The sequence below is a fragment of the Rissa tridactyla genome, chromosome 1, assembly GCF_028500815.1.
Source record: "Rissa tridactyla isolate bRisTri1 chromosome 1, bRisTri1.patW.cur.20221130, whole genome shotgun sequence".
Classification (NCBI taxonomy): Eukaryota; Metazoa; Chordata; class Aves; order Charadriiformes; family Laridae; genus Rissa; species Rissa tridactyla.
Genome location: NC_071466.1, coordinates 169,793,690 through 169,806,201, shown reverse-complemented (window position 1 = coordinate 169,806,201; position 12,512 = coordinate 169,793,690).

The following is a 12,512-nucleotide window of genomic DNA, read 5'->3' as shown; positions in this document are numbered from 1 at the left end:
TTGATATCGTCAGCTGTTGAATACACCAGTAATTCCAAACTTCATGTAAATCCATGTGAACTTTTGTGCACATCCTCAGCCCTTCAAGCACTTAGTTGCTCTCCTAACTTTCTGGATGTAACTTCCTCTACAGTCAAATCAACAATGAAGTGACATGCAGCAAGAGAAGCGCATGAGAACACGCTTGGGGAATTGGGGCACAAAGCATTCATCAGTAACACTCCCTCAGTCTACAGTGGACCCAGGTCAGTTCATTTGAATACATTAGCACGTGAAACGGACATGTTTAGGCGTGGTCCTTCAGCAAAATCTGGTCTTTCTACTTACACATGGAACTATTCTTTAATTGTAGATTTTTCTTTTTACTTAATTATTACAACTTGTTGCTACTACTAAACTAGACCGAATAGATACTTTTGTATACTCAGCACCTTCACAGTACTTACCATCTAGCCTAAAAAGGTGAAATGCTGTTCTCTAGAAAAAAAGAACTGTAAGGAAGAGAAAAAAACTCGTAAAGATAATGTGTTTTATCAGCTGGATGTTAGCATGTTTTTTTTCCTAGCTTCACAGATACTGAAGTATCTATAGCACATCTGGTGCCTTAGAATAAACAGTTATAATCTGGACTGACACAGTTCTCCTCCTGAGGATGCACATTGTTTGATTTTGGTGGCACCAGCCTTGGTGATTTTTCTACTTGGTTGCTTTTGGGTTTGGGTTTTGGGCGTTTTTTTTTTTTTCAGATAGGTGAGATCACACACAGAGATGTGAAACCTCTTCCAAATGACTATAGCACAACTTCCTAGCCCTTCGCAGAAACAAATAGCCTATATGGAAAGTATGGTATTCAAAATGTTCTTTTTATGGGCAAAAGTAAACCTCAGGCCTGGGATCATACCGGGGGAGGAGGTGGAGGGGTGGGGAGTGGTTCAGAACCTGTGTGGTACTAAAATTGCTCTCACAGAATCACAGAATGGTTAGAGTTGGAAGGGACCTTAAAGATTAACTAGTTCCAACCCCCCTGCCATGGGCAGGGACACCTCCCACTAGACCAGGTTGCTCAAAGCCCCATCCAGCCTGGCCTTGAACACTTCCAGGGATGGGGCATCCACAGCTTCTCTGGGCAGCCTGTTCCAGTGCCTCACCACCCTCACAGTAAAGAATTTCTCCCTAATATCTAATCTAAATCTCCCCTCTTTCAGTTTAAAACCATTACCCCTTGTCCTATCGCTCCACTCCCTGATAAAGAGTCCCTCCCCATCTTTCCTGTAGGCCCCCTTTAGGTACTGGAAATCTGCTATAAGGTCTCCCTGGAGCCTTCTCTTCTCCAGGCTGAACAACCCCAAAACTCTCAGCCTGTCCTCATAGGAGAGGTGCTCCAGCTCTCTGATTATCTTCATGGCCCTCCTCTGGACTCACCCCAACAGGTCCATGTCCTTATTTTGGGGGCTCCAGAGCTCGATGCAGTACTCCAGGTGGGGTCTCATGAGAGCAGAGTAGAGGGGCAGAATTAGCTCCTCGACCTGCTGGCGACGCTTCTTTTGATGCAGCCCAGGATGCGGTTGGCTTTCTGGGCTGTGTGCGCACATTGCTGGCCCATGTTGAGCTTCTCAACAACCAACACTCCCAAGTCCTTTTCCTCAGGGGTGCTCTCAATCCATTCTCCACCCAGCCTATATTTGTGCTTGGGATTGCCCCAGCCCAGGTGCAGGACCTTGCACTTGGCCTTGTGGAAGTTCATGAAGTTTGCATGGGCCCACCTCTCAAGCCTGTCCAGATCCCTCTGGATGGCATCCCTTCTCTCCAGTGTGTTGACAGTGCCACATGGCACACAGCTTGGTGTCATTGGCAAACTCGCTGAGGGTGCACTTGATCCCACCATCCATGTCGCCAACAAAGATGTTAAACAGCGCTAGTCCCAGTACCGACCCCTGAGGAATGCCTCTTGAGCAAACCTTGTTCGATTGGAAGAATTTTGAGGCTTTATTTAGTGCCTGTTTCTAGAAATCCAATCTCCACAAATGAAGGCTTACTTTGCAGTAAATTTTACAAGGCGTAAATACAGTAATGCCTTCTCAAATTGTCTGTCACTTGGGAGAGCTGTGAGGTTGGTGTAAATGAATTAAAAACATCTAGTGACAACCCCAATACAGTGCTGACCTGCATATAACTGTTTACCACTGAGCAGCATGCGCATGGGGTAGAGAATCGCTTTTGAGGAATGGAAATACAATGAACGTTGCTGAGGGAGTCAGGAGAAAAAAATGAGGACAGAAGGTTAGTGAAAAGAGGAAATCAACATTCATATAATCTTGAAACTTTGTGAATAACTGAAAATGTTTGTAATCATGTTGCTATGACACCCAGCTATAACTAGGAGCCTTCATTTTGAGTTAGCGGGTGTACTGACATATGTAGAAAGAATGCAAATATTTAGGTTATTTTTAAAATTGTTCTCTCCGTGTTGTGTCATTTTCACATAATACAATAGGCAGCTTAGGGACAAAGACCAGAAATGGTACTTAAAACAAATGATTCCTTTTCACCCTTCTGTCCTATGCTAGTAACCCTTGTTTACACTTACCAGCATCAAACAAGCATGAAGATACAGCTGGAGAGGTGAAGCAATTCCTTGTGAAAAACAGCAATTCCTTGTGAAGTTTATGAAAGTAGGAAGACACAAGAAAACAAAAATGTTGCTGGTAATCCCACTAGGAGAAAGAATCCATGGCTCCAACACTTTATTAGACATCAAAGAGTCTTCACTGGGCCATATCCTCAAGACTAAAGTAATTGGAAGCCAATATACTTTGTTACACTGCTTGCAGAATTACTTCATTTCCTTCATTTCTGCCTTCTCCACTCTTTTTTTTTTCTTTCCCCTTTTACCCTTCTCCCAGAATACTCACCATTAAAGGACTAGCATAAGTGGAAGAAAACATGGGCCAAAGATGCTTTTAGGCTCTAAATGTGAGTAAAATGCCACTCAGTTTCTTGAAAGTGCTGGAACTTTTGCTCTGTGAACCTTGCCCTATGTCTGTGAGATGCAACAACAAAGTGGAGCATAGTTCGCTCAAACATGTGCTCATGAATGTTGCATTCAGTGCAGGGATCTTGCTTCAGTCTGGAGTTGCAGCAAGTCAATCTGGCATGCTATTATGTTTTGATAGTTTTCGTCGCTCGACAAGTGCCCTGCCACATCCTGAGAAAGTTGCAGTTTTCATGACACCTCTCTTTCTGGCTACTCTTAGGAAGGGGCTTTTGAAGTCCACTTGCTCAGGAGATGGCAGTGAACAAAACCCATTGCTTTCTGTTGTCATATCTACAAAGATTTAGGTTGTTCTGTTAAGTCATTCTAACTCCTACAAGGACTGCTGAAGAGATCCCAGAGTGTCCATACAGGTGCTGGAAAAGCCATCCAATCTGGCTACTCCAGAAATCTGGCTTTAGATTTTGCTTCTTTGCACTCCTTCTGTGCCAAGGGATATCATCCAGGAGAAGGTATAGTAAAAATTGTCCTTCTTTTATACCATTCTCAAATTTCCAAAGGAAGCAACTTAATCCTCTGAATCAGAGCTGGAACAAGCCACATAAGTGCCAGGGGAGATTTGTCTCCTCAAGCCGGCCACGCCCCATAGAAGTTCTTGCATCTTCCTTTTGCTGTCCCAACCCAATGACCTTCCAGTGTCCACCCCTGTCCTTCAGGACTTTCCATTCAGCCATTATTGCTACCGTAACTGGGTTCTGGACCACAGCCTGCACCACACTGTGTGCATATCCTCCATTTGGCATGTGTCTTGGAAGATATCCTTATCCTTGGAGAAGCAGCACGGGTGATCCAGCCTAGCATGCTTCTGCTTTCCGCTTCCCTGGATAGAATAGTACTTCTAGCACTCCTGCTCTGGCGTTCAAGGTTCTTGCTAAAATATATTTATTCTTCTCTGACAGATTATTTATTTTGAGCAGTATGTCACAGGGATTCTTTATCCATACAGTTTTTTAGTGCCACGTATACCACAAAACATATGACAATGCCATTGAACATATGACAATGCCATTAAAACCACCTAAAAAAATGTAAAAGTTTCTTGGAGGGCATGGGAGGGGGGACAGAGAGGAGAAAAGGAGAGAAAAAAGAATAGATCTGAAAAACTAGCTTTCCACGGTGCTACACGTGTAGTTTGTCAAAACTCGCAGAGTGTTTCAGCAATCTTTTTTTTTTTTTTTTAAATCAAGGTTTGATGGAAAAAAAAATCTGCTTTCATCCCAAGAATTGTAATTAGTGAAGTCATGCATCCTCATTTAGACAGCTGCCCTCCCTGACTCAACCTGGTATTTTTCTTTTGCTAGGCTGAAAGATTAGATGCTATGTGTTTGGAAGTCATTTAGATTTATATTTTTGTTTAAATTAAATTGAATTTTTTATTAGACTCATTGCCTGGAGTTCTGTCTGATGCTCTCTTAGCACTGTCAATTGCTAACTGTTTGCTCCCTTAATATCCTGAAATAAACCCTGCACCTCAGGCAGAACGTGAGGAAATCTGGGCATATTATATGCCTATATTTTGTGAGATATATGCTGATAAACAGTTCAAGGATATATCAGACAGGACTCTGGATGGTTGTACCACTCTTAGATCGGTAAAGGATTTATTAGATGCTATTTTGACTCCACAGCTTTGTGTCAGGGAGATGAGTGCACAAATAGAGCTTAATTGCTGTGATGGCCTCAGTGGGGGCCTCCACCCTCACCCTCTGACAGGCTTGGGTGTTCATTCCTGCCTGAGCTGCACCTCAACTGCGCCCGCCTGGGTGTCGGGGCCTCCTGGACCATCCTTGGATCTGGCCTGTTATCGTGTCCCACCTGATGACCCCTAGGCCACTAACAGGCGCTGTTGCAGTAGCCACCCTGCTCTGCTCACCTGCCTCTGGCGTGGTGGGGCTGCACCTCAGTGGTGGGGTCATCACTTGGCTCCCCCACCTTGGGGGGGCTGTGCCACCCTTGCTGCACCCTCATGCTTTGCTTCTGAGTTCAGAGCGCCTGAAAATGTATGTTTGGTTGGCTTTTATAAAGCAACATTTATATTTGCATTTCAGAGGAAATTTAGGTACAGTATTCAGTAAGACTGGTGACACCTGCAGTCCCCATTTAAACCAGAGTCCATTCCTACAGCCCAGCTCCACCAAGACCTGCCTCCACAGCGGTTACTTAGGGTGTAGTTTCATGCCAGGGTTACACCACTTTGTATTTGCATCGCTGCTAAAGAGGGCTCCTGCCCTCCTCCTCTGCCACGCACCGCTGCTCCCTCAGCTCACATCATGGTCTCATGGAAGATGAACTGATCAAAAGCGTGACTAGTTCCTGGGTGAGCAGTGAGCTGTTGTGAACCACAGGCAGTCATGCAGCTGTGTAGGCCTGGCATGAGAAAGGGGACAGGAACCCATCCATACTTGAGGGCGTGAGAAGGGGACTGTCTGTAGTTCACTGCATTAGGGATAGTGTGAAACCACATATTTGGGGTCAAGTTATACCAGGCAGCTGAGTCAATCTGTCAAAAAGAGGACTTCTCACTTCCCCTTCCCATCTCACTCCTTCTACCCTCCTTCCTCACGCAAAGTGTTTCCCCCCACCCTTCACTCCTGGGGTTTGTCAGATTCTGCTGAGCAGATTCAATGCACTAACTTGGCAGAAAACCAGCCACTTAGTCTGGTCTTCTGCTGGACTGGTAAATCGGTGAATTGATCTGGCTTACAGTGGGGTCTAGCAAGCACCAGAGACAACAAAAGATAAGTAACACAAGTGAGAGTGAAGTTGTCCCTTGTAGTATCCAGGAGTTACTAACCCAATTTTGGATGCCTCTTATCCTTCTGGAGAAGCTGGAGGCAACACCGAGGTCCTGCTCCCTTTCCCTGCACTCTGCCCTGTATCCCTGATCACCTCCTTCGTTTGGGTCTTATCTATTGGGGTGCAGGAATTATTTTTTTTTTGGCTGAGTTACCTTTCTGACCAGGTCACTGAGACATCAGAGCCGTCACAAGAGAAGCATCAGGAAACAGAGTGAGATGTGGCAGATGTAGGATTTCCCCCTTCCTGCAGCAGTGACCTGTTCTACTGGCTGAGCCAATCTCATCCCACCACACCGATGCGAAGGCCAGGATGGAGAGCACGATCCTCCTCCCACAAATCTGTGATTATCACTGGGATTACAGCAGTTCTGAGAAAAAAAGTTAGGCAACCACCTTATTCACCAACAAAGCGCTCTATAATGTCACTGTAGGCAGAAAAGGTAAACAAGTAATTGCAACTATGCAATTAATACTCCCAGAACAATTCAACACAGCTGCTGACCATCTTCCTATGACAGCTTTTGCTGTCATCGAGTTACTCACTGAGTGGGTGCATCCAGGCCAGCTGAGCCTGTGGCTGACTAATCTTACTTCTTCCTCCTACCCTCTCTTTGCAATCTTATAAAAGTCATACTGCAATTACAACTCTATCTCAAAGCCCAGATTCTTTATTTTGCATAAAAGCATTTTTATATTTTTCTCAAATATTGTAGGAAGTCTGTTCAACAGCAAAAAACAGATGGATGTACACACACAGAATTATCAGAGTAATATCTAGATTTCGTATTAAAAAGGTTCTTCAGTAAATCACAGAGTATTTTGCAAGAGTTATTAAGATTCTTATGTACAAATGGAGAAACTGAGGCATGAAAGTGCAGTGTTTTTCACTTAGCACTAATTGTAAGAGTCACGGGACAATTTCTGAATGATCTTAACTGGCAGCACTGGGTGAAACTGTACCGAGAGAAGGAAAAAACCCACCCATTGCATGTTTTACCAACTTAGGACATCAGAATGGCATGCTGTGAGTAGGAGCCTTCACCGTAGCAAACAACTTTTGATTTTTTTCCATTAAGTGGCTGCTTGACCAGAGGCATAATATTGCTTACTTGAACTACAGTAATCAAGATGAACATGAATTATTTAGGCTGCATATGACCACTACAGGCACTTTAGTTTTGTCATCTGTTATTTACAGTCATGGCTTGACTCCTTACCAGGATGGTAAGTGACGGATGGACCAGTGATGAGATGGCGTGAGATCTGCTAAAGACTGAAGATGGCCTATTGACATAAGTGTTGGCCTTTACTCTTGGTGTTTACAGATTGACTTAAAAAATAGAAATCTGTCTGGCTACAGCATAATTGGTGGAAAATTTGAGAATTAAGACCATAACTAAACTACCATGTCTCATTAGAAATTGCTATTCTAAATCTATAGAATAACCTCAGAAAGATTAAGATACATTATTTCAGGAGTGAGGAATCGTCCACCTCCATTGTTAAGACACCACCTTTGCAATAAAACAAACCCATCCATTCACAAATTCAGTTCTACTTCTAGGTATGTTTGTATAGTATCTTTTCAACTCCAGATATAAAGGAAAAAACGGAAACCAAATACTTATTCCTGGAAGATTTTGAAACATTGGTTTCTATGAAAAAATAAATATTTATTATGTTCAGTTTGCTAATGAGCAGCCTGAATGATTTTATTAAGAAACAATTTCCTAAATATGCCGCTGCAGCAAAAGAGCTAGAACAGCCAAATCCTCATTTTCCATTTCCCACAAGGGGGCGGAGGGGGGGGTGGGCAGTGGATGTGCTACTGCTTACACAAAACCCACACCAATCCAGATACCAGCTCTGATTTACAAATTTGTTCTTCTAAAGCAGAGCCAACCAACATAGTCCTGCCCTCATTACTACACAGCATTTGTTGCCTAACTATAGGGCAACCGATTTATCAGTTAGAATATTTCCTGGAGAAGTTTGTAACTGACTGACTGAGTAGGAACAGATGATGATTTTTTTCTTCAGTGAGAGAGCAACCTAGAAACAAAACTTTCCAGGTCTTCAAAGGCATGATGTCCCAGAGGTCTGCAACTCATCACCATGTGCCTCCACAGCATCCCCGCAGTAAATGGAGAGAACGATCTCCTTTCTGTTGAGCCAATACAGAGTGAGCAGCTCCCCTCTTCGCTGTCTACAACCTGCGGAAGCAAGCAAGGCTGTTGGCAGTTATTAATAACCCCATCTCCAGACATGCCGGAGAAGTGTGTAGTCACGCTTCTGAGCTGTCCTTAAGCAATTCCCATCTCCCTACACGAAAGTTGTAATCCGTCAGAACACGGTTCTAAGAATAGACTCGCAGAGCATTATGTGTCAGGGAGGGGGTAGACCTCATCTACCGTCTCCTAAAGAATCTTTTTATAGAAACCATCTAAAAATAGCCTGGAAGCTTAACAGGGAACGTGGCTTAGTTTTTAAAAAATAAAAATAAAGTTCTGCAGTATCTTCAGTTGTAACCTTTTAGAACCAGGATTTAAGTTACAAGATTTGCCATTACAGTGATGTTTTTAAAGTACACATTTCCAGAATACAATAATTACAGAAATACCCACAGATTATCTCCAATTTAAAACTAATTATGTAATGAGGCTTTAAAAGCAAGGAATCTGAAAAATCTAGTAAAGGCTGTTTCGTGAATCAAGATTCCAGAGGGCTATCAAGTGTTTGCAATGAGTTCACACAAGGGACAGAAGATTGCTAACAATTTCTGATGAACCTTGCAAGTGATATTCCATTGCGGTGATGTGAAAGAGAAGGCTGAAGATGTGGTATCACTAGGCAACAGATACCAGTAATCATCTTGGTAGCTGCCCTCCTGTCTGGAATCAGAAATTCCTCCCAGAGAACTACGTAGTATTTGCTACCTGGAAATAAAATGCAATAATTGAAAGCAAACAGTACAGACTGGCACGTGGTGCAACATTTATTTAAAAAAAAGATAATAAAAGAAACTTCACATTCAAGATCTCTTGCTGTTCTTTACAATCTTGTTGATGAATTAGCTCCTCAGCTGTTAAGCACTGAATACCGCCAGCCTATAAAATCCCACTGTTAGAAGGCTTGTTGTTCACATTCATCAGTAACATCAGAAACCCTACCTTCTCAAACTTGTGTCTGAGGGGAGAGAGAGCACATACCTGTGAGTATATGTCTGTATGCTCTCCTCTGAAGAGTAAAAAAATTGTGCTGATAAAAGCAAATGAATTGATATAGGAAATTATAATGTAGTAGCACCACAGAAGGCTTATATTACAATGATGACTAATATATCTGAGCATATCAAGATCTAGTATTTTTTCTGGAGAGGGCAATGTTCTAAGGGGCTAGTGAGAGGTTTTTAAAAACTAATTTTTCCAACAGATGCTGCTCAATATAGAGAAGTCAAGTTAAAAAAAAAAGTGTCTTACACTCCAGCAAGAAGCAGGTGCGATTTGCAGTGGTCTCCTGCCGTGAAGGGAGTTAATTTAAAGGTTTCCACTGGACAGCAAAGGATTTGTGTCTCCTGCGTGGGTAAACGATATCCTTTTGAGAAGGCATCTAAGAATCAGAGGTGCCAACCACAGTTATCATCATCACTGAGTTTAGGCAATCTTTTAAAGAAGCTATGACAACTAAGTCGTCAGCACCTTCAAGGTATGTCAGAGAAGCCTTAATTTTACTTAATATTTCCTAGGAAACTAGAACAAGACCAAATCTGCTTGTGTCACAGGTTCACACACAAACACACACACATAGTGCACATCACAGCGTTTTGTGCTAAGGGACCGTAGCAAGGTGCGTGACATACAGGTGTGTTACACTGCAGCCATCCAGGAGAAATGCAAGAATCCTGAGCAGCAGTTCTCCCATTGTCACGATCTGCTCCTGGCCATAAACTTTGAAGTAACTCTGTTTATCCCCACTATGCCTATGGACAAGATATTCTTGAAGCTCACTCCTTAAATGCAGTTTCACGCCTTTCTTTTAATTTCCAGACTGCACTTGTTTCAGACCGTTTATAACCATTTATTTATTATTGTCAGCACTCTCCTTGAGCTTGAAATCCTCAACGTGTTTTCTTTGTTCATCAGTATAACCTCTATCTTGCTTGTATTCAGCTTCAAAAGTCTGTTCTTCATCCAAGGGCTGCCCTCATCTTACTACAAGGATTTCCTTGTGGGAATAATGAGCTGGCATGCAGCAGAAGATACATAGAACTGTGTTGCTTCTGTTTGTTGCCTGACCCCAGATCAGACCCCTCTGTAGCTGCATGTAGAAACTTGACGGGAATGATGGAGGGAGCTGATCTCCACAAACGTGGAGGAGTCTTGTAGTGGAGATGTGGTCTCCCGCCTTGGTTGTATCTCTCCAAGTAGTATGTCAAATATTTTGGCCCATCTCTGCCCCCTCTCTCTATGACTTACTGAGTTCAGTATTGCAAGAAAGCCCAGAATGGATGTCTGCCATCTTCCACTGTAAGGAAAAACATTCAAAATGAAACCTTTGCCACCGCAAATGGGATCGATCAGCTCTTGACTAATGATTTCTGCCTACGCTTCTGCTCCACTCCTGGAAGTTATCAGTGTAACTACAACTCTGCAGCTACAGAACAGCGTTTGACATTGCTGAAATTGTGAGGCTTCCACCGACAACTGCATGAAATTGCTGTACCACTGCCGATGACCAGAAAAGATGCAATGGTTTGAAGATATATGTGGAAGAGGTTGCAGCCTTTTCAGGAGGCATTATCCAAGGCTCTCCGAAAGAGTAGTTCTGTGAAAGGAACCAAGCCGCAGTGACTGATATGACTTAGGGGTGCTTCATGGGCATGTGAAAGCTCACGGTGCTGGAGCCATTTCAGGCACAAGAGCAGCAGATGGGATCATTGATTTTTGTCTCTACTGCTTGTCTTTTATTAATGTTGTGTAAACATAGTGTTATCTTTGAAACGCTTTGTGACTCGGTCTCCATAAGAAGCAAAGCAAGTAGCTCCAGAACAGCAGCGAGCCTGGGGAGTCCGGAAGAGTTTTCTGCACACCACAAGTATCCGAAATGTGCTATTTCACGTACATAAAACCCAGGCCTTCCCTGTGAAAAGGTATTACAGGTTCTGCGAAGGTTTGGCAGGCTGAACAGCGGGAGTCTGGAGAGGAACGGTCAGGGAGCACCGAGGAGCTCGTCCACACACACACACCCCGACCAACGGGGCGACTCGCCACCGCCGCACACCGCGTTTCGAAGCGCCTCAGGGTTTGCCGCCGGGCGCGGGGCGGCGCTGGGCAGGCAGAGAGGCGGTGGCGACTCCGCCCGGGGTAGGCCCCACCCGCCGTCCCGCCCGCACTACCTTTCCCGGCGTGCCGCGGGGCGAGACGCCGCCGGAAGCGGAAGGGTGTTGGGTGCCGCTTCCGGTGTTGTGACCGTCGGCGGGCTCCTGAGGAGACGCGGCGGTGGCCGCACAGGTAACGGCTGTGATGTTGCGGACGGAGGCAGGCAGGCAGGCACGGACGGACGGACGGACGGACGGACGGACGGAAGCAGGCAGGCAGGCAGGCAGGCAGGCAAGCAGCGTCAGTTCCCGCCTGGCCGTGGTTGTCGGGACTGGCTGTTGCGCTCTGCGTGTCCGTGGGCCGGGCCGGGCTGCGCCGCTTCGCCTTTCCTTTAATAATAGATGCGTGGGGTTTCGTATCCCTGCTTGTTGCTGACAGGCCTTTAAGAGTTTCCTGTGTGCTGCCTCAGGGATGCGCCGGTTTAAACTGTGGTGGTCCTTGAGCTGAGGCCGAGAATGGGCCGGTGGTCGAACCCCGTCCTTCCACAAGGCGGTCCAGATCCGCCGTGTTCCTCACGCCTTTTTTGTTAATGAGCTTTCCGAGGCAGGTTATGAGCAGCTCTGTAGATGCTGCGTTAGTGTTCTCTGACTTCAGCAGCACTGGTCACAATTAGAGAAAATAATGAATAATTATTTGTTAAAATTGGTAAATGCACACTTCTGGTGATGTTCTGAAGCGCTAAATATGAAGAGGTCTTGTTTTTTTAATTTTAAATTTTTTTATGAGTATGTCTTTAAACTGTCTCCAATTATGCTTTTTTGAGCGTTATTGTACGTTTCTCTTCAATTTTTTTTCCTGTAGACAATAAAAACTTAAGGTGTTTATATTTGTCTTTCTACTGTGAAATTTGGGGTAATATTTAAGATACGGTGTTTCATAGCTTTTAGGTGTATTGCTTTTGAGAGGGATAAAACCAACTGTGTCTAGACAGTTTGTTAACCACAGCAAGTGCTATTTATAAGTACTTCCATTTTTATACTGGGCAAAGATATTTACATCATGAAGAAGAAAAGCATGTTTCAGGAATAATTCTGTGGAGTTCGCAGAAGGAAGGATGCAAAACTTAGGTGGGTGAGTGCCAGTAGAAAAACTGTGAGAAGACCCAAGCTTGGAAACTTTTTTTAAAGTTAATGACGTACCTTCAAAGAGTACCTCTCAGTAAAGTCTTTTACCACATTTAATTACTAAGGAGGCAGGTGCCAGTGTCTCAAATAATAAGGACTTCTAAACAACTGACAGGTAATGAAGAATGTATTTCACAAATTTTATTTATCCTTAAGATAG